Below are 26,196 nucleotides of genomic sequence, written 5' to 3'. Positions count from 1 at the left end.
TCACTTAGTCTGCTGCTCATCTATTTAAAAAAGAAAGATATGTGACTCTGTGACAAAGATCACCATGCTACTAAAGGAATTATATTAATAGAGATTACAATGACAAACATACAGGTGCCTAGGTTTTGATATTGTACTGTAAGTCTGCTTGTTTATGTGCCAACAAGTTATTGATTGTTATAACATGTTTGTATAATACCTGCAAAAATCTAAATCCAACTATTTCCAAAATATTAATATTTTTCTTTAATCTATTGAGTTACTACGTTGCCTAAATATATTTGAATGGCTTCTTTTCCTTAAATTCGAAGTTTATAAAGAATTGCTTTTGCCGATGTTACAGTGAGACAGAAATGTGTTTGTATCTTGGAAGCTACAAACTCATTTCAGCTGTTACTGTTTCAACAAAGCTGAATGTTTTTTGTATAACACTCAAAACATCCTTCCCCATTTACATCAATTCCAGCAACAGAAACAATTTGATATATGTTATGCTTTGAAAAGGAATTTGAAAAATACACTTGTGACAATTGATAACAACTCTGAGAGCCTCAGCCATAATTTACCAGTTCATCTTGCATTATGAATATTCAATATTTCCATTTATTGCTGGCATCTGGACACTTTCTAAAAAAAAATCCAAGCAAGTGAAGATTTCTGCCGCACTGAATCATTGCTTGATACTTTTTGTCCCTTATCTACTTTTGACTTATAGCAATTTTACTGTACCATCTGAGAACTCCAAGCATTCACTATTTTTATTCTTGTCATACAGTAATCTGTCCTCTAGTCATATGTCAGCTTTATATCTTGAACTCTCAGCTCACACGACAAGTTGCAAAGTAACTACAAATGTTCTGCTCAAACAGCAAGCAGTACATTTGGCTGACAGTAATAGTTCAGGGTTTAGTATATTGCCAGCTGATACATTTAAACCCAGACATCAGTTGTCAAGCTTAGGAGCTAATCAGTTTTATGAAAACAATTGCTATAAATATAACGTGAAAGGGAGTTGAACTACAGCAAGGAGGGAAATGGAGCAGAGGTTATGATTCTGGATGAGGTCAAACCCTGATCAAATCAGCAATCCAGGGACAGAGGTCAAGCAGCGTGGGTAAAATATTCAGGGTAGAGCTTCACCTGAGATGGGAATCAGCTAAATACAAGTTGAAGTTGTTTCCAGCTGTGTGATTTGTTGTGGTGTCACATGGTTACCATGGACCAACTCAGATTCCTTAATATCATAATCTAAGAACATTGCACACAGATGCACTTAACAAAATGTACAGATTCTGTGACTTTTCAAGAGTATTTTCCTTGTCTTATTCTGAAAGCAGTTTCATATTATGAGTTGTTATTCATCACCATTTCGGTTAAATCCTTGTTGATGTACCATCTTAGCCAATCCAAGTGGTGCTGATTGTAAAGCCAACTTCCAGACAAGGTATATGGGCAGCAGTAACACTGCAGCATTAGTGGAATCATATTTGAGATGGTCAGACACTGAGTACAAATTATTGTTGCGTGTTAGCGAAGGAATACATTGAGTAGAAGCTGTTCTTACATTAAACATCTTTAACCTTTATGTGTTATTTTATATAATTCCAACCAAATCATAAACAATAAGGAAGAGTAATTGTAATCACTGTGGCAGAATGTTTCAGCTGGTAGTACTTGAATATTTAAATTCTTAACAGCTCTCCATCTTGCCGCTGATCACCTGATAAAGCTGTTATAATTCTTTAATGTCACCAACTGTTCTGATTTTTGAAACTCACGTGTCTAACTAAACATTACTGTAACCATGCCAACCAGATAGTATGACATGAAACCAGAGCATCACTCTTTTTTGCTTTTCTCCCCTACATGACCCTTATTTTTTCAGGTAAGTATCAAGACAATTCATTTAATTCAGAATATGAAGATGACACAATGTTGTTTTATGAAGAAAGGCAAAAAGAACATTTTAAAAATGTACTTGCTGCTTTTAAACAATGTGGAGGGGCCTAAAAGTGAGCAATACTTGCATTTGGGAGGTGGGACAGCTTTTCCTGTGCGATGGCAACTTTCCTCAGATCATTACATTTACTTGCTTGGTGCAACTTTACAGGCAGGAAATTTCTGCCACCTTCACAAACCTCTGCTACTCTCCACCAGAACCTCCCAAGCTCAAAATTAAGGTACCATATTCAAAATACACCCAGAGTGCTCTTCACTTTCCACAAATGAGAACGCCCACCCAATTGCTGCTCATCACTTTGCCCAACCCTGAAGATGTCAGGAACCAGGCAAAATGTGATGCCATGCTGTAGTGATGCTCCCCAGGATAGAAGGCAGATTCTTGTCCCTTGGCATGGCAACAGGAGCCGTCCTGACAAATGAAGATATCTAGGATTCTTGAATAGATTTGTAGCTTGAGTTGTGGATGCTGTGGTTGGTTCGCTTGCTGAGCTGTTTGTTAGTTTGCAGACATTTCATTACCCTGCTGAGTAACATCATCAGTGCAACCTCTGATGAAGCATTGTTGTGTTTTCCCACTTCTTATTTAAAAATTGGAGTTGATTACCTCATTTCTGGTTTTTCTTTGCGGTGGTGTGTATATAGGGTCTAATCCAAGCGTTTATTGATGGCCTTCTTGGTGGAGAACCAGGCCTATAGAAATTCTTGTGCTTGTCTCTGTTTGGCTTGTCCTAGAATCCTGACGCTGTCCCAATCGAACTAATGGTTCTCCCTGTCAATGTGTATGGAGACGAGTGAGTATTGGTCGTGTCTTTTTGTTGCTAGTTGATGCTTATGTATTTTCATAGCCTGTCTGTCCAATGTAATGTTTGTCATAGTCCTTGCATCGAATCTTGTATATTACGTTAGTTCTGTCCATAGTGGGTAAGGGGTCTTTAGTTCTTGTTAGCAGTTTGCGTAGCGTTGATGTAAGTTTGTGTCCCACTCTGATGCCCAGTGGCCGTAGGAGTCTTGTGGTCAGTGCCGATATATTTTTGATGTACAGTAACGTGACAAGTGTGTCAGGGCGTACTGTATCTTCCTGTTGTTGTTTGTGTGACAGGCATTGTCAGACCCAGCTGTTCAGGTATCCGTTGTCTCTGAATACTTGGTGGAGGTTTTTGTGTTCATTTTGGCGTGGTTCTGGGTTGCTGCAGTGTGTTGTGGCTCGTTTGAACAATTTTTTTTAACACAACTCTGTTTGTGGGTTTTGGGGTGATTACAGTTGAAATTTACTACTTGATCCATACCTGATATGTAGGAAGATGGTATCTGTAATGTTGGGGACCACTAGAGGAGGCCAAGATGGATCATCCACTCAGCACTTCTGGCTGAAGATTGCTGTTGGAGGTCAGTCATCTCAGTTCAAAGACATCTCTGCAAGAGTTCCTCAGGGTAGTGTCCTCGGCTCAACCATCTTCAGCTGTTTATCAAAGACCTTCCCTCCATCATAAGGTCAGAGGTGGGGATGTTGCCAATGATTTCACAATGTTCAGCACAATTCACAACGCCTCAGGTACTGCAGCAGTCCATGTTCAAAAGCAACAAGATCTGGACAATATCCAGGCTTGGGCTGACAAGTGGCAAGTAACATTCGTGCCACACAAATGCCAAGCTATGACCATCACCAAGAAGAGAGAATCTAACCACTGCTCCTTGGCATTCAACTGTGTTACCATCACTGAATCCCCCACTATCAACATCCTAGGTGTTATCATTGATCAGAAACTCAACTGGACTCACCATATAACACAACGGCTACAAAAGCAGGTCAGAAGCTAGGAATACTGCAGCAAGTAATTCACCTCTTGACTCCCAAAGTCTGTCCACCATCTACAAAGCACAAGTCAAGAGTGTGATGGAATACTCTCCACTTGCCTAGACAATTGCAGTCCCAAGAACACTCAAGAAGCTTGACACCATCCAGGACAAAGCAGCCCACTTGATTGGCACTACACCTACAAACATCCACTCCCTCCACCACCGAAGCTCAGTAGCAGCAGTCTGTACTATCTATAAGATATACTGCAGACATTCACCAAAGATCCTCAGACAGCACCTTCTAAACCCACGACCACTTCCATTTAGAAGGACAAGGGCAGCAGATATATGGGAACACCACCACCTCAAATTCCATTCCAAGCCACTCACCATCCTGACTTGAAATATATCATCATTCCTTCATTGTCACTGGGTCAAAATCTTGGAATTCCCTCCCTAATGGCATTGTGTGTCAACCCACAGCAGGTGACTGCAGTGGTTCAAGAAGGCAGGTCACCACCTTCTCAAAGGCAAATAGGAATAGACAATAAATGCTGCCAGGCAGTGACACCCATATCTCACAACATGAATTTAAAAAATCTTTGAAAAGTGGCCATTTGGTTGATACACATGCAATGTGTTTGCCATGTAGGCTGATGGACTCACTGTATGGTTATTAGGTTTGCAAATGATACCAAACTTGCTGGTATAGTGACCAGTGAAGCGCTTGTCTGAGTTTACAGAGATTTTGATTGATTGGGTCATTAGGCTGAGGAGTGGCAGATGATGTTTAACTTGGATAAATACGAGGTATTGCATGTTGGTGAAACAAACAAGGGCAGGACTTATACAATTAAAATTAGAGCCCTGGGCAGTGTTGTAGGACAGAGAAACCTAGGGGTTCAGGTATATAATTCTTTAATGTTTGCATCACATGTAGACAGGGTGGTTAAGAAGGCATTTAGCACGCTTGCCTTCATTGCTCAGACCTTTGAGTATAGGAGTTGGGAAGTCATTTTGAAGTTGTAGAAGACGTAGGTGAGGCTTCTTCTGGAGTACTGTGTCCAGTTCTGGTTGTCGTATTGCAGGAAGGATATTATCAAGCTGAAGAGGGTTCAGAAAAAATTTACTTGGATGTTGCTGGGAATGGAAGGTTCAAGTTATTGGGAGAGGCTGGATAGGCTGGCACTTTTTCACTGGAGCATACGAGGTTGAGGGATGACCTTATAGAGTTTTTTAAAAATCATGAGGGGTATAGATAAGATGAGTGGCAGGTGTCTTTTCCCTAGCATGGTTCAACGCTAGGTGGTACATTTTTAAGGTAAGAGGAGAATGATTTAAAAAGGACGAGGAGCAAATTTTTTACAGAGTGGTTCATGTGTGGAATGAACTTCCAGAGGAGGTGGTGGATGCAGGTGGAGTTACAATGTTTAAAAGACATTTAGGTAAGTACATGAATAAGAAATGTTTGGAGGGATATGGGCCAAGCGCAGGCAGGTGGGTTTAGATTAGTTTCGGGTTATGGTCGACATGGACTGGTTGGACGAAGGGTCTTTTTCTGTGCTGTATGACTCGATGACTGAATGTCTCGAGGTGTGAGATTGCTAAAAGACTGTGCTGTTCTGCAACACTTAAAAGCAAAATGCTATGAAATCTGGAAATCTGAAAAAAAACCCAGAAAGTGCTTGAGAAGCTCAGCAGGTCTAGCAGAATCTATGGAGAGAGAAACAGAGTTAATGTTTCGAACCCAGTATGACTCTTGTATGAAACTTGATTTTTGATGGTAATCACCTGCTCCACATGAATCAATTGCTGTATTTTAAGAGCACTTTCAGTATTCATTTGATATTGAGCAGTGTTCTGCTTGCCTGTTCTGCCTTCTACCTGTCAGAAGATTATTGTTTTATTGTCTTCTACCAAGGGGTCATTTTCAGATAATACGGTCATGAGGCATTACCAATAAGAGACATAGTTTGAAATGAATTGGCTTTGTGATCTGTCTTATATTTGGTTTTGATGAGTCATTCATTGCCCCTAGGAATGGTTAAGTCACATCTTCCAAAGATAGTATGCCGTCGTGGAATCAAATGTGTTCTAAAGAAGATATATCTTCAAAATCTAGCATTCCTTTCAGTTCAATTGCTTTCTGTAAGGTATGAATCATTTGTGCAAGTAAGCATTATAAGTTCTATGGTTCAAAGATTGCTTTTGACTTCTTCACAGTCTTAGGAAATATTCTTTATTCTTACATAAGTGCGATGAAGCTGGACATTGATTCTGTGAGTGTATTATTTTTAAACTCTATATTTGGAACCATGGGTTCTAGCATCAGATCATTTAAAGACATTTTGTATTGACTTATTATGTGATGCTTTGATGTTTTTGTACCTTAGATATTTGACAGAGTCTGATGATTTTCTTTAGCTTGTTGACTTTCTGTTTCCATCTTTCTCTTATGCTGATTTTAGATTTCAGCATCTACTACCATCCGGATAGATATTTCCTGTATGAGATCCTGTTTTTATTGTGACATATCTGAAAGAAGTGTATCAGAAATTCCAATGACAACTCTGTCTTGAATAACTTTCGTTGTAAATCTCCATAATCTCAAAATTCCGTAAAGATCATTAATAAAGTTGTCACCAATTCTCCTCAAATTGTACTCTTCTATTAAAACTTGCTGTCATAATTGGTCCTTAATGAAAAGTAATTTTCAAATGCGATTATAATATTGCCAAAGGTATCCTTTTCTCTTCTTACATTCTGTTGTCTTAAAACATGATCTGCTATTAGACCTTTGGAATAAAGAGATGGAATCACTTGATTTTCTCTGGGCTTCTTTTGCAGTGCTTGAAACCTTTATCTCATGAATTTTATTTTCCCCAAATAGTCCAGATAAATTCCACATCTGAAGTATCAATGGTCTTTATTCTGGAGATCTAACATCTTTTTCCACTGTCAATTTCTTTACCGGTGTTTCTTCTCTTATTTAAGTGGTTTACTTCAAAGATGTAGAAGAATTTTAAGAAATTTTATGTGGATATAGTTGATTTTGCTGTTTGGTATTTTAAATTGTAATATTCTTCAGCTGTTTTAAATGCAGACTCAGGTACAGCAAATAAATATTGTAATTTTTAGAAGTATTAGTTAGTAAAAATAAATTGTTAGTAAAGCTATGTTGTTTCTACGATTTTCTTTACTTCTGTCTTCTTATTTTCTTTTCAGATATTTTTAAATTTCTGTTAATGTTGATAAAACTGTAAGCATTTCAGAAGTTTTCACCTATTTCAGATGAAAAAATATTTTCAAGTGTTTGAAGATTGTTTAAAGTTTTAAAATGAAGAAATTCTTTGTATTTAAATCTTTTCCAAGGTGAAAGAGAGGACTATTAATTTGCGCCATTTTATTGCTTCTTGAGGATTTAGCATTCATTTTAACAATACATAAGTTTCATGTCCTTTCTGATTAGCTTCCATATTTGTGCCATTTTAAGTTGAGAAAATAGTGCTGCACTGTTTTTTCAGCAGTAAGATTATTTTCAGTTGCAAAACAAAAACTTATTTTCACTCTAAAATAATGATTATTAATAAACACTTCATACGCCTTTGACTTTTTCACTTTAAATAGTCATGGTATACTGCCAATTTAACAATTGTCTTTGAGAGTGTTCTTTTCTGCAACAAAGATTATTTTTCAGCTTTTCCTGACCATATTAAATGATTATAATGCTTCTTTATTAAATACAGTATCCTTCTTTTCAGTTTTTAACCTAGAATTTCTCCTTAAATACAACAATTTCCACCCTTTTCTTAAGGTGCTTAATTTAGTTTGGATGTCTGATATCAGCCACTATTTCCCAGGTTTATAATTTGTATTCTTCTTCATAGAGCTTCGGTAATAACACTCTCCATGGTCTACACAACCAGCTTCAGTAATTTTTTTCACAATTTATGGCTATTTTGAGCTTCAGTAAGCAGAGTTGGTACTGCTGCACATTCTGTAGCCATTTTGAACTGTGGGTTGCTGTGTTCACAGAAACTGACTGGTTCTTGTGTGTTTTTAAGATGCTGAATATTTATAGATAGATTCATAGTTTTCTTACTAGACTTTTTTCTTTCTTCACCTCAGATGGCTGTGGCTTTCAGAGTGCTGAAGATTTCTTCAGGAGCTCACCATTGTGAGCATATTGCAAAACCTGCACTGCTGTCAGCATGGTATTCATTGTGGACATGTCCACCAGGACCATCTGAGATGGCTTGAATGATTCACTGCTGTCAGCCCTTGTTAGTGTATTAGCCTAAGTTACTGATATCAAGGGGAGAGGATGTTCACACAAAGTCTTCAGCTGGAGAGAGGCTTGGACTTGTTTAGAAGAATAGGTTTATTACATAATAATGAATAGCTAGCTACGTTACATCTAAATTACATGATAACCTTTTCTAAGATATCAAATTAAACTTAAGGGTAAGTACACATGAATGCTAGCAATCTGGATTTAGCACTTGATCACCTTGAACCAAACTAGTAATAAACGCTGGTTAGCTTCTCCCCAGGAGCAGCCCTTTATATTCTTATAGGTAGATAAGATTAGCTTACAGATAAGCTCTTGTGATGTCAGTTAACCCTTTTGGATACTAACTGCTTTATACAATACTGTGTAGGCCAGTTTCTTGAGGGAAATTTATTGCTCGAACATAGACATGCAGGTCCGGTGTTAAACGTGAGAACCTCCTGGTCTTGAGCTTACTTTTGCACTATACACTATATTTAACATAGTGAATTCCAGAAAGCAGATATTCCAGAGAATAACATACAAGCAGAATGGAAGTGACTTGCTTGGAAGGAAAGGAATGGAGCTCAGTTATCAACGTATACCTCCTATCACAATCAGAACAATTGTGAAAAACTGTTCCCAATAGTGGAAGAATTAAGAACAAAAAGGTAAAGATTTAAGGTGAAAACTGAAAGAACTGCAGATGCTGTAAATCAGAAACAAAAATAGAAATTGCTGGAAAAGCTCAGCAGGTCTGGCAATATCTCTGGAGAGAAATCAGAGTTAACGTTTTGGGTAAAGTGATGCTTCTTCAGAGATTTAAGGTAGTTGCCAAAAGAAGCAATAGGACAAACTTTTCCAGTGGCAAGTGATTAAGTTCTAGAATGCACTGAACAAAAACGTACTGACGACAGACTGAATCCAGGTATTCAAGAGAGACCCATTGAGACAGAAGAATGTGCAGGGTTCCAGGGAGAAGGGAGGGTAAATAACATTCAGTGCATTGCTCGTTAGGAAAGCTGCTGCAGGCACAATGGGCTGGATGCCTCCTTATATGCTGTACAATTCTGTATGAATTGCACCACCCACTAACATCCTTCTGTCTTTCTTGCAACTAGAACATGGCACATAATAGGTGGCACCAAGAATTTAATGGAAGACAGACAGGCATGCCTCTATGTTTTAACTGAAAAGTACTGACCACTATAAGGAGGAGAACTGTTGAGCAGTTTCCTTATTCTCTTCCTTCTTCTTCTAGCAACTTACTGTTCTCTGCATGGCCTCTGGTCATTCTACAGTCATCCCCAAATCCAAAGGGAAACCTATCAGGCACAATTGTTACAGCATAAACCAGGATAGCAGCAAAAAATATTTCAGTATCTGCCAAACCACAGCCTGCAGACTCCTGCATCTTGGAAAAATGTAAAGCACAAAACATTTATACAAATATAACAACTGCCAGAATTTTTTAAAAATTCAACAACTAATCTACAAATAGTTAATGATTCCTTTAAATAGTATTTGTTTGGGATTGGAAGAACAGACCTTCACTCTTTTGAATACGTATTCAGCTGTGTGAAGTTTCAAGAATGTTAGCTGGACTGTTGAACTCCAAAATGGCATTTCTCATGTCAAATGTAAAGGAGGTGATGGCCTACTGGGATAATCACTAGATTATTAACCCAGAAACTCAGCTAATGTTCTGGAGACCCAAGTTCAATCCTGCCCCAGCAGATGGTTGAATTTGAATTCAATAAAATATATCTGGAATTAAGAATCTTCTGACAATCAAAATACCATTGTCAATTGTCAGAAAAAACCCAGCTGGCACACTAATGTCCTTTAGGGAAAGAAATTTGCCATCCTCATCTGGTCCAGCCTACATGTGTCTCCAGACCAACACCAATGTGGTTGACTATGAACAGCTGGATGAAATGGGCTAGCAAGCCACTCAGTTGTACCAATTGCTACAAAGTCTCAAAGAAATGAAACTGGACGGATCACCTGGCAACAATTCAGGCCTCAGAAAAGACAACGGCAGAAACAGCCCTGTTGACCCTGCAACATCCTCCATACTAACCGCTGGGGACGAGTACCAAAATTGGAAGACCTGTCTCAGAGACCAGTCAAGCAACAGCCTGACATAGTCATACTCACAGAATCATACCTTACAGACAATGTCCCAGACACCACCATCACCATCCCTGGATATTTCCTGTCCCACCGACAGGGCAGACCTAGCAGAGGTGGTGGCACAGGGGTATATAGTCAGGAGGGTGTTGCCCTGGGAGTCTTCAACATTGACTTCAGACTCCATGATGTCACATGGTTTCAGGTTAAACATGGGAAAGGAAATCTGCTGCTGATTACCACATTCTATCCTCCCTTAGCTGATGAATCCGTACATCTCCATCTTGAACAACACTTGGAAGTAAACATTCCAGGAAGCAAGGGGGCAAGATGTACTTGGGGTGGGGGATTTCAATGTCCACCACCAAGAGTGGCTCGGCAGAAGTACTATTGATCAAGCTGGTGGCTTCTTAAAGGACATAGTTGCTAGTCTGAGTCTGCGGCAGTTAGTGAGGAAAGCATTAAGATGGAAAAACATACTTGACCTCATCCTTACCAATCTATTGGCTGCAGATGCATCTGTCCATGACAGTATCGGTGAGAGCAACCATTACACAGTTCTTGTGGAGATGAAATCCCATCTTCACATTGAGAAATCCTCCATTGTGTTATGTGGCACAATCCCATGCGAAATGGATCAGACTTCGAACAGATTGAGCAACTCAAGTGTGGGCATCCATGAGATGCTGTGAACCATCATCAGCAGCAGAATTGTACTCCAGCACAATCTGTAACCTCATGATCCAGCATATGCCCTCCTCAACCATTGCCGTCAAGCCAGGGGATCAACCCTGATTCAATGGAAAGTCCAGGAGGGCATGCCAGAAGCAGCACAGGCATACCTAAAAATAAGGTATGAACCTAGTGAAGCTACAAAGCAGGACTACTTGCATGCCAAACAGCATAGACAGCAAATAATAGACAAAGCTAAGCTATGCCACAACCATTGGATCAAACCTAAGCTCTGCAGTCCTGATACATTTGGTTGTGAATGGTGGTGAACAATTATCTAACTCACTGGAGTAGGATGCTTTACAAATATCCCCATCTTCAATGCTGGAAGATCCCAACACATAAGTCCAAAAGAGAAGGCTGAAGCATTCACAGCAATCTTCAGTCAGAAGTGCTGAGTGGATGATCTATCTTAGCCTCCACAAGTGGTCCCTAGCATCACAGATAACAGTCTTCAGCCAGTTTGATTCACTCTGCGTGATGTCAAGAAATGGTTGGAGGCATTGGATATGGCAAAGGCTATGGGCCCTGACAACATTCCGGCAGTAGAACTGAAGACTTGCGCTCCAGAACTTGCCACTCCCCTAACAAAGCTGTTCCAGTACAATTACAACATTGGCATTAATTGATAATGTGGCAAATTGCCCAAGTGTATCCTGAACACAAATATCAGGACAAATCCAACCTGGCCAATTACTACCCCATCAGTCTACTCTCAATCATCAGTAAAGTGATGGAAGGTATCATCAACAGTGCTATCAAGCATCATCTGCTCAACAATAACCTGCTCAGTGACACCCAGTTTGGGTTCCGCAAGGGTCACTCATCTCCTGACCTCGTTACAGCCTTGGTTCAAAAATGGACAAAAGAGCTGAATTCCAAAGGTGAGGGAGAGTGACAGCCCTTGATATCAAGGCTGCAAACAACTGAATGTGGTAGCAAGGAGCCCTCGCAAAACTGGAATCAATGGGTATCAGGGGGCAAACTCTCTGTTGGTTGCAGTCATACCTGACACTTAAGAAGACTGTTGTGGTTGTTGTCAGTTATTTCACCTCCAGGACATCTCTGCAGGAATTCCTCATGGTAGTGCCCTCAGTCCAAACATCTTAAAGTGATTCATCAATAACGTTCCCTCCATCAACCTTTTCAGGAACTGAGGTTAGAGTTGCTGCTGAGGTCATGGTTGTTGAATTGAATTCAAATCGTAGCTCTTTTGAAAAGTATTTTCATTCTCTAAGTTTCAACTCCAAGTATTTGCAAAGTATCTGCTAATGCATAGAGTAAGCATAGAGTTGTCATATGAGGAGTGCATCATAGATAGATTACAGAAGTTTGGTGTGTGGTAGGAATAAGCATTTTATAATAAGTGGTAAATAAATCTTAAACTAAAATTTGGTTTAACAATTTAGTTTAAATTGAATTTTAACAAATGTAGTAGGAAGTTATTGTTAATTGGCTGTGATTGCCTAAATAGGAGCGAATTACTTTGCGCAGGAATTAGGAACATGAGAAAGAGAATGTATAAAATACAGAATATCTGCCAACACATATTGTAAATAGCACACAAAAGAAGTGAAGCAAAGCACTGTGGTTGGAGATTTGAGGAGAAAACAAAAGCAAGTGTTGGAGAAACCCATTAGGTCTGGCAGAACCTGTGGAGAGAGAAAGAGTTAATGTTTCAACATTGTGACTCTTCTTCAGAATGATTACACTCAAAACATTAACTTTGTTTCTATTTTCATTTCAACTTTCCAGCATCTACAGTGCTTTGCATTTAAGGAAATGGATTCTTTGGTTATTTTAAGAAACTGAGCTGAATGAAGTCTCTGTCACATTCGGTTTGTATTGCAAGAGAAGGGAATGTCGCGCTTGGTGTAAACTTGAGACAGAATGTATTTAAGATCTGTGTTCTGCTGTTTGAGTGCCTCGTGCAAGTTTGTGTAGGAATATAAAGAAAATTTACAAACAAATAATGTAGATGAAAGCAATAAAAATACTCAAGACAAAGATATGGTTAAGCAGGTGGAGTGACTCCAGCGGGAGATTGTGGACAGAGAGATTGTTCTGGACAAACAAGTCTGCACTTGGCATCTGTATCTCAAATCTCTTCACAACAGAGTTATTAAGCTGGAATGGCCATAAGATCATAACAGGTAGGAACAGAAGCAAGGCATTGAGTCCATTGAGTCTGCTATGCCATTCAATGAGATTGTGGCTGATCTGATTATTCTCAACTCCACTTTGCTGCCTTTCCCCCAAAATCCTTGATTCCTTACTGACTAATCATTTTTCTAACTCAGTCTTCAACATACTTAACAACCCAACCTCCTTTGCATGCTGTAGTACCGAATTCCACAGATTCTTGAGTAAAGGCAAAATATTGCAGATGCCGGAAATCTGAAACAAGTACAGAGAATGTTGGAGAATCTCAGCAGGTCTGGCTGCATCTGTGGAGAGGGAACCGGAAGTAACACTTTGAGCCCGAGATGACAGCACCAGGGACGTAGGTTCAATTCCAACCTTGGGCGACTGTCTGTGTGGAGTTTGCACGTTCACCCCATGTCTGCGTGGGTTTTTACTCGGTGCTCTGGTTTCCTCCCACAAGTCCAAAGATGTGCAGTTTAGGTGGATTGGCCTTGATAAATTGTCCATAGTGGCTAGGGATTGCAGGCTAGGTGGGTTATTCATACTAGAAGTAGAGTTACAGAGCTGGGTCTGGGTGGGATGCTCCTCAGAGCGTCAGTGCTGTACCCAATGGCTGTATGGAACCTTTCCACACTATAGCGATTCTATGACTCTATGACATTGTTGGCCACTGCATAAGGTGCACAAGAAGAATTTTATGTTTGCAGATGTGTTTAATTTCTAGTCTATAGACGCCGATTAGTACAATCACCACTAGAAAAACCTTATATGGCCCATAGGGGGAGCACAGCTCAATTCCAAACAGTCCAGGAAATACCACTCTGTGAGTTGGAGAATTGCATAGAAATCAGTAAGGGGGCTGGTCTGTCCTCAGTTGTGGTTATCGTCCAAAGTGAGTCCAGGGTGTAGCTTATTGTCAATCCTGGGGGTTTGAGCACTTGACATCAAAAGGATTATCATGGGGCAGTGCTGTTTTGGAAAAGTCAGGGAAATCAAGTGTGGGGATTGGAGCTAGCTGACTGGGATACAGAGAGGACAATCACTGTGAAAGGAAACAACTTTATATGTAAGTGTGGGAGCTGACGTAGCATAGGAAGCTGTGGGGTACTGCAAGAGATGGGTCTCAAATGTCACTACCACTTGGTTTCAAAGAGGAGACACTGCATTGTATTCATAGCAGGCTTGAGTCTTAGGGTGAAAATTAGGGATATTAATAGTTAAATAAAAGGGTTGGATGGGAACATGGGAGGCTCAAATTACATCGGGCTAATAGGGACATGTTGTCCATGCTTTGGACACTTCGACCAGCTTATGTATCAAAAACACTTTACACAAGTGTTCTTGTCAGTGAAGTGGACCAAGGGACACTGAATTCGGTTTGTGGTTCAACTCAATTTTATTAATAAAATATGTCTTATTTAAACACTAAATGAGTGCTCCCCAAATTCTCATAATCTTTACACTGTAACTAGCTCTATCTGTCTGAGAAAGGATATTACCTGCAATGACCCATGTGTTTGAGCTAGGCTGTTGGAATCTCCTTCCTCTCCAATGTTGGGCTGGCTGTGTTGCTCAGGTCATGTCTCCTGGGTCTTCCTGGGTTGCCACATGGTCTTCTGCCATGAATCTTGCTGTAAGTCTCCGCTACGAGTCTTCACTGATGGGTTGGCTTCCAGGTGTGTGTTTTAATTCTCCTCACTCCGGGCCTTCCAGAATGTTCTGCGGCCTTTGGCCAATGGGGTCATGAGTTGGATTCAAAGCATCCAATGGGGTTACGCCAACACCCTTTACTATTGCCATCCTGGGAGGTGTAAAGTGCATGTCTTCAGGCACTGGCTGGAAGTCAAGGTGTCAGAAAGTCTAATCGACACTCCTCCAATACATAACCTTCAGGCTGGTTGTAGCTGGTTCCCCCAAATCGTTTTGACCTCTTTGACCTTGGTTTTCACTGTTCTCTGTAGCCGATAGCTGCTGGCTACTAATTAATTTAGTTTGGTTAACTTTCAGTCAGGCCTGATTTCTCCAGCAGTAGGTCAATTTCGAATCTTCAATTTTGGGAGGTTGCTTGATCACAGGCTGCAATGTAGAAAGTAGCATTATAAAGTTAATGTGAGGGCACCTAGGATAACCTGGTGAAGCAAGTCTTCCATCTTCATCTAACTTACAACAGTGCAATAACAGGAAAGGTGGCTGCATGATAAGCCTCATCAGCACAACATTTTTAACTCTTGTTCACTATGTTGTGTTAATGATAATATTGATCACTGGCCAGAGAATTATTAACTCCATGTTTTAGCTTATTTAAAACAGTAAAACAAATGATAAGTTCTGAAGCAGACATTATAGCCAACTAACTGATTTCATGTGAGCAAGGAGCTTGTAGACCCATAGCAAACTAACTGCGAGGTAAAGTCATAACATTGTATACCCACAGCACATTGAGTTATTAAAAGTGAATTCTCTTGAATGGAAGGTACTAATATAACAGCAATCAGAGTGGATGTAAGCATTGTATTACAAAAAGAAATCTACATTAAGCGAATGTACAGAACTGAGGCAAATGGATTTCAATGTTAGTAAATATGAGATAGTAGGAACTGCCGATGCTGGAGAATCTGAGATAACAAAGTGTAGAGCTGGATGGGCACAGCAGGCCAGGAAGCATCATGATGCTGCCTGGCCTGCTGTGTTCATCCAGCTCTAAACCTTGTTATCTGAGTAAATATGAGGTTCTTTTTATTTGTTCTCAGGATGTGGGTATCACTGCCTAAGCCAGTATTTATTGCCCGAACCTAATTACTCTGGAAAAGGTGATGGTGAGTCACTTTTTTTAAACGCCTGCAGTCCTTGAAGGGTCAATGCACTTACAATGATGCTAGAAAGGGAGTACCAGGAAATTAATCCATTGACAGTAAAGGAATGGCTATTTACAAGTCAGGATCATGTGTAGTTTGATGGAGAAGTTGCAAATGGTGGCATTTCTATGTTTCTGATGCCTTTGTCCTTTTATTGGCCATCAAAGTGATTCAGTTGGTCTCTGGGCTGGAATGTTCTCCATCATCTTCCTCATTACTACTGTGATGGCACAACAGCAGGAAACAATGGGCATTCCACCTGTCACTTTACGGGTAACTCCCACTTCTCAGCGCTTCTCAAGATTATTCAAAATCCAGCTCCAAAAAGTGTTGAGGGTTTGGACCCTCTTCTGCAAACACCAGTTAATGTCATTATCAATTAAAAAAACTGATGTTTGTTAACTGTGAAGGTGTTAAGGGATCAGGGGATAATGATTGCGATGGTGTTAGGTTGTCTATCAGCCAAGATCTCACTGAATGACAGAACAGGTCAAAGAGAATAAATAGCTTTTTATTCCTATGTTTATCACTGAATGAAAACTTTGTCATGAACTATTATAGGGAGCAGCGCCTTAATATAAGATTTTTTTTTAAAAACAATATTTTTTTCTACAAGAAATCCTTGGTCTTTTTTAAAGTGATAACTGTGAAGTTTGATTAATAGTCTGAGAATTGATTTGCTACAAAAATAAAACATTTTAAATTAGTGTCAAAACTACCCATTAAAGTAACCCAATTTTAAATGACTGAAATTTAATTTAGAAAATGTACACAAAACTATTTTCTAGTTACTTTGGGGTCCAGTAATAATTCTCTTGTTAAATGCAAAAATTAAGTCATTGAAAACCTTTCAAAATCTCTCATTTTGTATCCTAGCACCCAAGAAGATCCAGTTTAACTTTTGGAATCTTTCCAGAGGTTTCAATGCTAATGCCTAATAAGTGAAAACTCCCAATAGTGATTAATTAGCCTGGAACATGGTCAGTTTTGTAGATAGGACCTGTTTGTATCATGATGGTTTTAAAACTAGCACAAAAGATTGTGGAAACCTGGCTGCATCAGATGAAAGTTATAGATAAAATTCAGTGAATGTTTGCGGTGGTTACACCATAAACTGGAAAAGTGCAGTAACTTCTGGCCTATTGGTTTCAGATCTGCATTACATTGTCTTTAGGATTGACCATCATCAACTACACTCTGTAGTGAATCACAGATGTCCTATAATTTGTAAAGGAACAATTATCCAATATGTACTGGATGGCACTAAACCCAGGTGAACATTTGCAATTGACCCACACTGTGATGACATGGTCCCAAGTATTCCTGTACTGCATTGACCTTTACAGCAGGCAGAATGAAAAATGTCTAGTGAGAGAAGATTATCTGAAACTAAAAAAGCAACGTATTTTTCATCAAATGGCAATTCTATGGTGAGATAGATTTCTATGGATGTTCATACTGTCAAAACACTCGGCTTTACTTTTTGATAGAGGTCTCCCTAACTTTATAGAATCAACATTGCTGAACTAACTAAAGTGACTATCCTTTGTATAGTTCTCTGATTCATCCACATCAAACTTGCTGCGATAAAGGAAGACAAAAAGCTTGATTTCTGACCCCTATCTTGAATGCCTTCCATTGAAGAGAGTCCTCCCAATTAAAGATAGCATCTTGAATAAAAACCATCCAATTTTGATGTTGGAGCCTCAGTGACAAAATAATACATTATGGCAAAGTGCAAATAAAATAGGGAACTTTTCTCAAACATCACATTTAAATTATCCACAGGCCTGATTTTGCGATTAGATTGGGAATTAATGCTCCTTTTTCACAGATGCCACTAGTCTGCATATTTTGCAGTTTGTTTCCAATTATTTAATCCAGACAGGATGGTACTCCTATTACTTTCTGGTTTAGGAGACACATATGCCAACAGACTTCCATTATTTGGTAATAGCTCTGAATATTCAGTTTGTGGCACTTTAGAGACCAAATCAAAACCAAAATTTTGCATCCCTGCTCCTAATTATTGCACCTTATAGCTCACTAAAGTCCATTAAGGGATGTTGAAGCAGCTTGTGGATCAACCATAAGGCAGTAATTGTGGAACTTTACTGCTTCAATTCAACAAGAAAAAGAAGCATTTATTTTCTGAACAATAAAGGTATTTACTCATGGGTCTGAAGAATTTGGTTTTACATATGGTAATGTAACTGGAATGGTCCTTAGCATCATTCTAATGATGTGGGAAATCAGAATCTCTTTATTTGTTTACCACTGTAACCATCATTATATTTAGATGATGAACTAGCTTCACATTTTATTCTTTATTGTTTTTGTCAATTAATCATATTCCTCATGTGATTTGTAAAATGGAAAATAAAGCAGAAATAAGCAACATTAGTCTTTTATGTGAAAGTGGAAACTTTTAAAATAAAAGAACTTTCTGCAAGTGTGTAAAAACTGTACCAATTGATGCTCTTCAGAAAGAATGGCTAAATCATTCGGTCCATTCTGAAAAATATTTGAGTAAGTAAGCTAAACATTATTAGCAATTTTTGAACAATTGTTAATTCTTCTTGAATTTACACACCTTAAAAATTCATTGGGTGAAATTTATTTTGAAAAGTACGCCCACTTTATTCTTAAAGAGCATGTAGAACGTAACCGTGATATTACTATGAACTGCAATCTTTCTCACTTGTCTATTTGCCAACTTGCATCACACTGTGTTTTGGAAGATAATATGGTTTGAGTCAGACAAACTCATAACTGTTAATAAAATGATTTAAATGCTGGATAATAGCACAGTAATAACCTAATTTGTGCTAAGGCCCTTGTTAGATTTCCATCCTCCCCATCCAGTTATTTACATATAATATTGGAATCAGAGTGCCTTTGATGTCAATAAAAGCATCTCATATCAGCAGGTTTCTGTAATTTCATTTTCTCATTCTAAATGTTGTGCTGCCTCTTACACTAACTGCAAAAATTTGTTTGCAAAAAATTAAAACAATTACTGTTACGCTAGAAAATGTAACAGGTGCAGGCTCACCCACTCTGCACATATCAGATATAATCTTTGGCAGACATCAGAAGGCAGATGCACTTGACAAGTCTGCACGTAGCTAAATCTTATGATGGGAGAAACCAAGATAAAGACCCTAACCTCTTTTAGGGACCCACTTGAGAGAACAGTGTGTCTTATAACTGCAATTCTCAAATACAACAAACAGTTTACAGAGTGATGAATTTTCAGCTGTTGTAGTGTCATGATATGTGTAAAACAACATACATGATCTTTCATAAATAACAAGCACGAAGAATAGCTGTATAAGTGCATTACGGGACTACAAAAATCATTGGTTAACAGCATTTAGAATGGTTCTTTGTGTTTTTTGTCCTTTCAACAACAGAAACATAAAAAGAATGAAACAAACTACAAACATTTTTTTGAACTGCATATGTATAGTGAAATATCCTAAACTGCAAGAATAAACAATCATCATTGTTTATTTCTTCATTTAAACTTAAAGATGTGCAAAGCAGATTGGTTCATGAGCAAAGTTTAGGAATATGAAAAAGATATGGCTCACTGACTCAGTGTTTGTCTTTTGAATGCAAGTTTGGGGATTCACCTCAGGCACACACAATGAAAATGGCAGTAATAGAAGTAATCTGAAATTAGTTCCTAATGAATTTAGTCCCTATGTGAGATTCTACACAAAATTAGCAAGCTAACTTCGAAAAGGCTATCGATAATGTAGAAAGTTTGTAAAAATAAAATCATGTGAATGATGTGGAGGTGTATTTCTGACGTTGGAGCTAATATATTCTGCTGGGATAGAGAAAGGATTGCTTTGCTCTGCATTTACCTTGTATTATCACCACCACATTCACATTGAACAAGTTTGACATTAACTGGCTGAATAAAAAATCTAAAACATTTTTAAAAAAGAAATCTAAGGAATCTTAGGAAAAAAAAAGGTAGGGGTACAATGGAATAAGATAATAAACAGAAACATATTAAACGGATAATCAAGGATAAGTAAAGGAATTGAGAAGTACTATAGCATCAGAAGGGAAATGTAATAAGACATTCTTTCCATATTATATGTTTATTACAAGGTTATTTCAAAAGTACAACAATTTAATAAAAGTACGAGAAGGAGTATAAGATTAAAAGATGGCAGTACACTTAAACTAAATGTTCTAAATGATTATTTCCTGACTATTTGCAGGGAAAAGCATGAAGAATCAAAAATAACCTGAGCAAAATGAATGCCTCTGGAATTAATGAGAAGAAGAACCTAGGCAGGCAATATAAGTCAAATAAATAAATACATGTTGATAGCATTTCGACCAGAGTATGGAGAATGACTAAGGAAGAGTTATGCAAATCACTGACAAACTTTATGACAGTCAAAGGAGATCGGAGAGGTATCGGTAAAATAGGAAATCTAATGTGGAGATATAGGTATCTGGCCGATCTGCTTAAGAACTAGTGTGTGATCCACATTGCCGCTTCCTGGCATGGCTGGCTGACATTATGTGTCAATAAAGCAGTTTAGAGATCAATGATGTGCTTTCTTTGGGATCAGCATTTTGGGGGGTGGGACTTCATGCCTGCCGAGAACTGCTGGCCAATCAGAGACTGGCAGCTCTTTTGCTCAAGACGTCCCAATTAGGGAGGTGCAGCTATTTCAGGAAAGACATCCCCTGAAACCTGGAACTTTGCTGTATCCCAGGACTCAAGTGGGTGATGGCAGGAGAAGCTTTGCAGAGTCATGGTCATTAGGCCTGTAGGGGGTTGAGCAGCAAGGACAGGCCAATGGCTCTCAGTGTCCTCCTACCCCTTTGATGTCCCATGTTCAGGCACTTAATGCTTTTTAATGATGGACACCTCCTAGAACATAATTAACCTGCACAGATTATTAATCGTGCTTTAATGTGATGACAAGCTGCCCCTAAAGGTTTAATGGCAAAATTGGTGTGACGAGGACCCTAACTGGGTGTTAACTGCCTTTAAGGACCCCATTAAACACAATGTAAGAAGGACTGCCATGGTCCTTCCCACCAAGGACTTATATGGGATGGAGCCAGGAAAGCGGTGGCATCTCTGCCTGCCACTTCTCTGCAAATTAAATGCACTCCCTACCTCCACATTTGCCACAGGAATGTTCCAAGTGATGTGTATTTAATGGCTGCCACTGACTGCATACAAAGGCATTTACAGGAGGCTTAGAAGTCACATAACTATAGCAAGCCAGCCAATAAACTAAGGACAAGTAAGGACATGCTGGGAAGCAGAGGGGATAACAATTCCACAGTCTGCATTTAAAAACATTCTAAATGTGTCTTTCACAACCAGCCAGTATGCCAAGCACAATTGTTTTTCTCTAAACAGGGAGGCATAATTACCTCCCGTGATGTTTATACTCACAATAAAATAACCTGAAGCAAGTAAGACAGCCAGTTGTGAATTTACTTTCATAACTGCTCATGAACCTTCACTTTCTCTCGGATCTTCTGAGATTCCGTGCTGGAATCATTCCCATGACTTCAGTTCACTGACTCTCACCTCTTTAAAGCTTTTTCTTCCCATACCTCACCATTTCTGACTGTGCCTGTATTCATTCCACATCCTGCAATTACTTTCTATAAAATGCTTTGCATTTCCACCTCCCTCTCCTTCTTTATAATCAATCTCAAAATCTATTTCTTTAAGCACTTTTTTGGTTACCTAACTTTAGTGTTCCTTCAAATTGTTTATTTTCTCTGTTAATGGCAGTGTGCTGATCTGTGTTAAGATTCAGAAAAGTGAAATCATTCCTTAAAGGAAAAATATGCATAGCACAAAAATGACAACAAACACAGAATAACTCAGAAATGACATGGTGTGGGTGAAGAGGTTGTTTTAAGGAGGGGAGAAATTTATTCATGCAGTGGCCAACTTGGCTCATGTCAAAGTCTTCAATAAAGGCGTCGTGGATTTCATGTCTACAAAATTTGGATCAACTTCCATTCTTCATCTTGTGTAAGCCCAAAAGAACTAAACATTGATTTGCATTTAAATAGAACTATTTATGACTTCAGAATATCTCTACATTTCTTTTTACAGCTAATTAAGTAGCTTTCAAAGTATGGTAACTCATCTAGTGAAGGAAATGAAGAAACCAATTTGTGCACAGCAATTTGGAAATAAAAACCTAAATTGCTGGAAAAGCTCAGCAGGTCTGGCAGCATCTGTGACGAGAAATCAGAGTTAACATGTCGGGTCGAATGAATCTTCCTCAGAAGGTTCCTCACAGATCCTGCCAGACCTGCTGAGCTTTTCCAGCAATTTCTATTTTTGTTTCTGATTCACAACATCTGCAGTTCTTTCAATTTTTATTTAGCAATATGGAAATGACCAACTAATCTTTTTGTGATATTGGTTGATAGATAAATAATGACCTATAGCAGGGATTGTAGCACCAAAGGTAATCAATTATCTTCAGCATGTTGCTTGTTAATTTGATCTGGCAAATGTAGAGTGTTTAATTTTTATAATCTTAAAGTGATAAGGGATACTGATTTATACAATTCAGGGTCCTGTCCAGAGTTTCTGGCAACAAAGTTTTGGACTACTTTGTTGTTATCGGGGCTCTCATTACCATGAGTAGCATAGCACATATACATTACTTGCAACAATGTAGAATCAGATCTTCATTAATTTCATTTTGGAATTGTAACAGGCACAAACAGCTCAGGGTGTTCAGAATGTAGTTAACGTGAATTCTCTTTCCCACACTCAGCAGCACAGGCAGATTCATGATTGTGGTAAAGATTTAAACTTCCCTCCCTCAGGGACTTAATGGGAATTGTGTCACAGGGAGGATAAAGTAACAGGAGGATGTCCAGCACAATACATCTTTGCAATGATAGGACATGCAGTGGCTAATTAACATTTTTCTTGTCAATGGCACAGAATCAAATACTTGTTATGACACAGAAGGAGGCTATTTGGTCCATCGTGTTTGCACTAGTTTTTCAAATAAACATCATTATCTAGTGCCAATCTCATGCTTTGTCGCCGTGCCCTTGCACACTATTTCTTTCTAAATAATCTTCCAATTTTCTCTTGAATGCTTCAATTGAACAAATGTGATCAAATATAAGTTAATTTCAGAGTAAAGTTGAAATGCAATTTGGTTATTTTTCAAAAATGCTGCATAAATGGTACGGCTGTTGTTAGGTCTCTCATATATCTTCATGTATATCTTGAAACATTCTTGAACAGTAACATTTTCTCATCACCTTTGCAGAACTGGTGTTTAATTTGCTGTAATGAAGTCCTGGGGAAAGACAGGATAGAAAGAAAGAGGTTGAAATGAGAACTGTTTCCTGATGAAAGTTAAAATGGTGTAATCTGTACTAATAAATGCAATGTTCATAAACTTGGAAACTCACTGAATTGGCAACAATACAAAGAGCTAATTGGTTCTCATCATTCTGGTTGATCCACTAAATATTGCAGTTAAAACTAAAAAAACCACTGGGGGTATTTTGACTAAAGGTGGAAAATGTTAAGAAGTGCTGTGGTGCAACATGAATTATGAATAGATATTTGATGCTGTTGATGTTAACAAGGTGGTCAAATAATTGTCTGATTCTTCAGGAGCAATCGATTGAAGATTCAGTTTGTGCCCTTAAGCCCACACATATTGGGGTACAATTCTACGTGGTGCAGATTTGAAATAAGTGTTGGGGTGACTCATTGGCCACCTTACAGTTGTGAACATCCACATGGTAGGAGACCCTCACCCATTTTAGGATTGGAAATTGTACTGGGCCAGAATCAAAATGTGCACCACAGAGAAATATGCCTTTCCATTCAACAATAAATTAAGACTTTCCTGTTAGCTGGACCACCAGTTGATGCAGAGTAAACTATGCACAGCACACTCTAACAATTAATGCAAACAGAGTCATATGTATGCCATTGTTGTTCAACCCCAGAAACCAAGGGGGATAGAGGAATCAATCATGATAAACCTTTCGGAGGATTTACAGAGATGTAAATCCCATTGGGTCAGACCATCACTGCAGGGGTGTAGATAGGAGTTTCAACCAACATAACCGACTCCACGGGGACTGCCCAGTATGTTGAAATATCTGATGGGCAATTACCTGGCATATGGAATCCTCCATCAATTCTCCCTGAGTCGGAGTTGGAGACTTTAAAGGGTTCTTACTTAATAATCTTAATAATTTCTCAGAAAACATTAGAGGAAAGAAAATATGTTCTAACTCTTGGCTACCTGTAAACCTGACTCCCTCGCCAAAACTCACCATGGACTAACCCCCTCCACCTCACCTAACCATCAATGGTAATCCAAATCCTGCCAACATTAAGGTCCAGCCACTGACTCCTGCCTGATACTCCTTCAACGCAACATGCACTGACTCAATCCCCATGACATGACCCCCTCCCCAACTCTTACCCCCCCATTTCACTCTCACTCAACCCAACTCCCCAAATCTCCCTGTGCTGACACTGAATTGACACCTCACCCCCTGTGACTTAACTCCTACTTGGATCCAATGAGTCCCCTGACTCACAACTCTTTCCTCAATCCCCCACAAACCCAACTTGCCCCACTGATCATCTCCTGCTCCCATTCCTGATCGTCTAGGGCACAACAGTCCCTGACCGCCAGTATCTTTCAACTCTGCCAAGACCCAACTGCACCCTGATCTCTCACCCTCTCATCACCTATCGTGGACACATGACCTCTCCCCAGTGACTCCCCCCTTTGACATCCACCACCTGACCCCTCCTCCTTCCTCCCTGACCCAACCACATCAGACCCACCCACTCACCTCTCCTTACCCCTCCACTCCCTCCATGACTGGAGCTGTCCCCTGACTGAACCTCAGCCCTCACCCATGTACCTGACACCCTAACTGCTCAGCCACCTGGCATCTACACCCATCACCCACCTGACACCCTACCCCTACTCACAAATGCAAACCGACCTTCCCACTCCTCTGACACACAACTCTCAACCCTACACCCACCTAGGAGCACTCTATGCCCTCACCCAACTGGCTCTCTCCTCCTACCTACCTGCCCCCTCATTTACCTTACACACTTACTGTCTCTCTCAGTAGCTGTTGAGGTGGCTTTAAGACTTTTTAACTACAGAATACATCAGCTGCTGCTGAGAAAGGGTGTGTAGTTTCATTGCTGATATACCGCTGCTGCCTACTATTATCATCCCAGCTCCTGGTTATACTGGACAAGGCAGATTCCAGAACGGAACCTGGCTTGTTAGATGTTTATTTTCTGTTTAGTTAGTTAACATGGTAGTTAGTCACTGAAATGTACTCATTAAAAAAGATGTTTATTCACAAAAGATGAATAAAAGCAACCCAAGATACCTAAACATGGAAGGCAATTACAATGATTTTAAAACACACAGCAAAACCAAGTTTTAAACTATTTAGTGACATTGTCTGAAATGTTAAACTAAGGTTACATTTGCCTACTTAGAAGGATGTAAAATGTCCCATGGCAATATTGCAATATTGCTGGTGAATAATTATCTGTCTACCAACATCTCTAAACAGTTTATCTGATCATTACAACATTGTTGTTTGTGGGATCTTGCTGTTTAAATTGGCTGCTGTATTTCCTATATTACAATGGTGACTAAACTTCAAAAGTACACTATTAACTATAAAGTTCTTTACAATTTTGAATGGTTGCAAGTCTTGAAACAAATGCAAGTCTTTATTTATTTATGATTTTCAGGGTGTTCCCACGCAATTTCCCCTGCACAGTAGATTGGAAACTCTCTCCTACTGAGCTTCTAATCTTAGATCTGCTCTGCAGGAAGGTTCTGCTACTGGCAGTCATGGCTTATTCCATAGTAAACAAGGGAAGAAAGCTAATCCTGGGCCTTCTTTCATTCTTGCTGGTGATAGCTTTCATAAGCACATCAAAAAGTGACGGCAAACAGTGGAGAAATTTAATCTACCCAACATTACCAATTTAATTACTGTCTTCACAATGTCTCCAGTCTGCAAATTTGGTGTAATCCTTCTTTGTGGTGCCCATTTGTTATGGTGACAGAGCTCAAACTAAGCTGTAAGAAATTTCTTAACTTCTTGCTTTTTTAGCTTGGCTTACTGCACCGTTTTAAAGATTCTCCATTCCACTAAGACATTAAGCTTTACTTTCAGAATCTCAGATGTCTGTGCGTTTACCTCTGAATTCCGAATTTGATCACTTCCACAGATGGCCATCTCGCAATG

The sequence above is a fragment of the Rhincodon typus genome, chromosome 2, assembly GCF_021869965.1.
Source record: "Rhincodon typus isolate 14 chromosome 2, sRhiTyp1.1, whole genome shotgun sequence".
NCBI lineage: Eukaryota > Metazoa > Chordata > Chondrichthyes > Orectolobiformes > Rhincodontidae > Rhincodon > Rhincodon typus.
Note: the sequence above shows the minus strand (reverse complement) of the source record.